Source organism: Solanum pennellii, chromosome 10, assembly GCF_001406875.1.
Source record: "Solanum pennellii chromosome 10, SPENNV200".
NCBI lineage: Eukaryota > Viridiplantae > Streptophyta > Magnoliopsida > Solanales > Solanaceae > Solanum > Solanum pennellii.
Window position 1 is genome coordinate 39,470,446 of NC_028646.1, and position 5,637 is coordinate 39,476,082.

Genomic DNA, 5,637 nt, shown 5'->3' on the forward strand with positions numbered 1-5,637 from the left:
ATGAACCAAGAGTTTTCAATCTTTAATAGGCAACCTCTGATCTCTTTTGCACTTTAACTTCCTAAACTCTAAATCTTAAGTACTAGTGAGTCCTTATTGTGAGTCAATTTACTTTTGTGGAGTATGTATTTGCTTAAGATTCTCAATCCCAAACTCTACCTCCCTCATTTTGTCTTGCTTTGCTTCTCTAAGGTTTGTTTTTCAAGTTTATTTTTGTTGCCCTTGCTTTAGACTGAGGCCTTTTGAACTGGGTTGTATGTTATTGTTGATGTTGTGAAGTTTAATGTGTATGGTTTGCTAATTAGTTGATTGAATAGTACAACATGAATTAGAATAGTTGATTTTGTGCCCGAACTTGTTAAAACAGAATGTGAAGGTAAATGTTGGAATCAAGTCATTAATATGACTGGGCTTTGAGTGGATTCAATATAGGTGAAGTATGATATCCCAATGTTGTCCCACTGACTTTTATTTTCCCAATGATAGATAGATTGACATCGTTCTTAAGGGAAAATCATCAATTGAGCAATGTTTTCTGAATTTTTGGGGAAGTATGACTAACCATGGTTACATTAGCATGTGTAGCTTGTAAAATGGCTTAGGTATTGGGTAGTTTTGCATGTTTGTGTTAAATTTTTGAAGAATAGGATTCGGCTTGAAATTACCTAATGGAGAACTTGTCTTAGTTCGCCAAGGTGATTACGAAAATCGTCAAGTAAGCCCCTGTCACCTTCTGTGCTTGAGTTGGTGACTTGTCTTAGTGTGACGAAACTAACTAGGCGGATCACTGATTTAGATTTGACATCGACCTTATGCTTGGTCTTAAACTTGTTTTGCGCAATCACATACAGTGAACTTTTCTTAGCTTGTCGAAACCAACTTGATGAATAACTGAGTTGGAGTTGAAGCAATTTGTTATCATGAGTATAATATCCTTTTATTTTGTCCAATTGGGCTAACTCGAGTGAGCTCAGCCAACCCGTTAGATGAATCTCATTTCCCATACACGAGCCTCATAATATGATTCTACCTATGATTATTTCTAAACTCTTCTCAACAAACTTTTACGTAATCTTTGTTTTGATATTTTGTGCCTTGAAATAAATGGGTAATTTAAAGCCAAGAGAGTGGTATCTTCTTACTCTAAGCACGAGTCTACTCCTCTCCCTTCTTATAAAAGGAATAGGTAGAATTACAATCAATGTGACCTCCAAATAATAGAAGACCACTCTGCACCTATATGTATGTGAGTAAAGCAATGTGAGGGCAACAATACTATTTTGACTGAGTTGATGAGAGGCATATCTATCCCTTGGGCTGATGTGGATCAACGTAGGTATACTAATCTTAGCATGTTTTGGGGGTAAGGTTCCATAGCACGATATGCCTGAGGTTGTTCATCCTACTGAGATGAGAAAAATTTCACTCGGAGGGTTAGCTCAACAACTAGTTGATGTTGATAATGAGGTTGGTAATGATATAGTTGAGGAGACAGATGAGAAAGAGTGTATGAGAGCGAACGTGTAGGTGATTTCTAAGACTCTGGAGGAGCTACTAGAGATGGAGGATTCAATAATTGAAGAGACTTTGGAGAGATCACTTCTAGATACTTCAACAAGCTGCATTAGTAGGGTTTTCTTTATACGCCACTTTCCGCATATCCATGTGTCGGGTACTATATGCCCAGGATAGTTCTACCTTGTTGCCTGCTATTTATATTGTGTCGAGTACTGATGCTCAAGATGAAATCATCCCCTTCGAGCCTCAAGATCAAAGTTCTTCATACGCATCGCTTGTCGGGAGGACCTTTCACTCATTTCTCCTCCCATACTTATATTTTGATAGCATTAAGGACATTGCTAGATTATTTTTGGCGGGGTGAGAGCACATGTGCCTATATTCCCCCTTTTTATTGTATTTTAATTTAGTATTATTTTGAGATATTGTAGTATTTTTGTTTTCCTTATGATGTTTTTGTTTATGTTTTATTTTATCTCTCTCTCCATTGTCCCTTGATTTTTGGCTATGAAATGATTGAGGATACTTGTGTTGTCATTGTTGACATTCGAGGATCGATTAAACCCAATACCGATGTCTTAGATAGTAATTATGATGAAAGATGTCTGTTGTGTTGATATTACAAGAAGAAATCGGTGTGACTTTACAATTGAATGATCTTTTTCATTCTTGTGTTTACTAGTTGCGTATTGATGTGAGTCTTGCAATAAACATCGAACAGAAGCTTCTTGAATTTGTAGAGTTGTTCTAAATTATTGTATTTGAAGTTCCATGTAAGGAAAGGTTCTACTTGAAAGCATGCTTGTTGATTCCTATAATTGTCCTTGTTAGTGTTGTCTAACCTTGGTGAATGCAAGAAATGATCTTGGAAAAATCTCTTAGAGGGAACCCAAATTTCCTATATTTTGTGACTAACTCTTGAGGTGTGCAACCATCTTGCACCATTTGAGCCTAAACTATTTGTTGTCAACCTTGTTGAAACATCTTGAACCAAATATTTCCCTAACTTCTCACTCATAAATCCTCTTCTAAACATTGTTTTGTTTGAATAGCTAAATTAGACCAAAAACTTAAGTTGGGTGTAAAAATAAAGAAGAATAAGAAACTCAAGTGAAAGTAAAAAAAAAAAGAGTGAGACTGAACCTTGAAGCTTGTTGTAAAACAAAGGGACCCCTCCTTATAAAAAATAAGACAAATAAATTGTGTGTGAGCAAAACTTGAAAATGAAATGAAAAAGAAGGATGCGATGAAATAAAAAGGGTGTATAATAAATTTAATGAAAAATAGAGGTTTGAATCTCCAAGTGAAAAGAATGAAAAGAATTTGCCAAGAGGTGAAAACGAGTAGAATAATGCTTTGAAAACGGGAAGATTAGGTAAAAGTTTACTTAGAACTGGATATCATTTCCAGCCTCTTAAACACCAGATTAATGGTATGTTTTATCTCTCTTATTGTTTCTCCTATTTTCTTATGAGAAAAAACACAAGATCCCGTAGTAATATCCGATGATTTTAAATGTCGTAATTTGTGTCTCAAATTGATATTTGTTTTGTAATATTTAATGTTTATATAATTATATATATTCGTATCCTGGGGTGATTTATTAGTATTAACACATGATTTCACATAAAATATGAACGTAAAAGAAAATGCCCTCTACTTCTATCCTGAATAGTGAGAATGTTTTCATCAAGCTAACATCATCATCATTATTATTATTTTCATCTGACTTTTGGTAGCTATATTGGATTTCTATTACATACGAATTCACATCAAAAATGAGTACTTACCACTCTACCACAATCATGTTGGTGACTTATTTATATTTGATTCTCCATATATTTTTTTATTTATATATTCTATGTTAGATCTTTTTAAATAATAAGATGTATATATATATATATATATATATATATATCTATATATATATATATATATGTTAACTTTTTTAATTTGCATATGATCCTTATTCATGATTACACCAATACGTATATGATGATATATGTCTTAACAAATATGGTTATCACAAAATCATACTCCCTCCGTCCACTTTTATTTGTCATGTTGTGCTTTTCGAAAGTCAATTTGACTAATTTTTAAAGTTAAATTAGATAGCATTAATTAGATACATTAAACAATAAATATAGATATTCAAAAATTATATGAAAAGTACTATAAATTGCATTTTTTGCATATCAATATGATGAAAAAATACATCTTAAAAATTAAAATGTTAGTCAAAGTTCTTATAGTTTGATTAAAAAATAGAAACCATGACAAAAATAGTGGATGGAGGGAGTAGTTAAATAATATTCATCTAACATATCACTTAATCATGATAAAAATATAGTATAATTTGATATAACGGGTGCAAATAAGTTTTTATCTCCTCTTACATAATCATGAACATAATATATGTGAAACTTACTATACTTTGTGAATATTTAGTTATAAATTTTATATTTAATCCTTGTGTAATATTTTATTTATTTTCTTATATTAGAACCTTTTTTCAATTGCATTGAAATGTCTTTAATAATCATTTTAAATTTAATTCCATTTTATATGGTGGTCTTGATCGGATGGTCCGAACAACAACATTAGATCCCACTAGTAAGATCAAGTTTTGTATTTAATAGTTTTCACTAAATTTTAGCTAAATTCTCGATTCATTTATATTAGTTTGGTTATTGCCTTTTTTTTATTATTTTAATAGGTCTAATGTATTACAATAAAATCTATCACCTATTTTATCAATACAACCCAAATGGAGGCAATATTATTTGAGCTAATTCAGTGTTCTGTGACATGACTAACTGAATCAATTATAATTTATTCATCGGAGGTGTTCGACAAATATGGAACTTGGTCTGGATGAATCATTATTCTTCCGGGAAATAAGCATATCGTCCAATACACCGGAATAGTGGATGACAAAGAAACTCAAGTACAAAATTATGCATTACTAGCTAAGTTGTAGATCCATTTCTCTGTAAGTATATCAAGCTTGATAATAACCCATTACTAGTTGCTGACGAGAGCATCAACAAGATCAAATTTGGTGATCCAACTATAGCTTGGTTAGGTCAAGATTGGCGTTGGAGAATGATTGTTGGCAACCTTAGAAATATCATGATAACCAATTGTCAATATTGTATCAGAGTAGGGACTTCTTGAAATGGACCAAACCCGATCACTTCATTCATCTACTAAGAATAGAAAATGGTTTCGAGTATTTATTGGAGAAAATAAATGGTTTGAATACATTGTTTAATGACGACAATGTCATGAAAGTCAGTCGGGATAGTATCATATTTGACTAATATACGATTGTTACCTTTGACACGAAAAAAGATAGATACGTTTTGGATGATACAATGATCAATGGATGACATGGATTGAGACTGGATTATGGTAATTTTTATGCATTTCAGACCTTTTATGATACTATCAAGAATCAAAGAATTTTGTGGCGATGGACAAATAAATATGACGTTTTTCCAACATATTACATCAACAAAGAATGGTCTGGAATTGAGGCCATTCCTCATAAATTATGGATTGATATTAGTGACAAACATTTGATTAATAGTCGGTTGAAGAACTTGAAATGTTAATAAAGAAAAAGATCGCGCTAAGCAACTATAAATTAAACATGGGAGAAAATGTGGAAGTTCAAGGAATCACACCTGCACAGGTTTGATAAAAAAAAATTTGTTTACAAGAATAAATATATATTTTGTATGAATTATAATGACATATAATAAGATACATGCTTGAGTCATTTAAACAACCACTAAAATTTATGTTAGAACATCCTACAATATCATTTTCCTGGATATGCGACCATTTCTCAAATTTATAATAATGTAAAATGTTTTATGATCGGAATGTTTTTTTGTATAAAATTATTCTTAAAATAAAAATATAAAACTAGTGGTGAGTGGTAATATGATAACAGACTGATGATGAAGTTACATTTTCCTTTTCAAGTTTGAGAATTAAAATATACAAAACTTTTATTCTAGTTAGGCTGATCTTTATTCCCATGATGTATGTGATATTAAGGGTTTGATAGTTCATGGTGGACTTGGTCCATTTGGACTCCTAACATCGTCT

At 31.8% G+C, this 5,637-nt stretch overlaps 1 pseudogene; it reads left to right on the forward strand.

Annotated features, from left to right (window-relative positions):
- The first annotated feature begins 1,383 nt into the window (after window positions 1-1,383).
- Window positions 1,384-5,221, forward strand: LOC107001248 (annotated as a pseudogene).
- The last annotated feature ends 416 nt before the right edge of the window (window positions 5,222-5,637 follow it).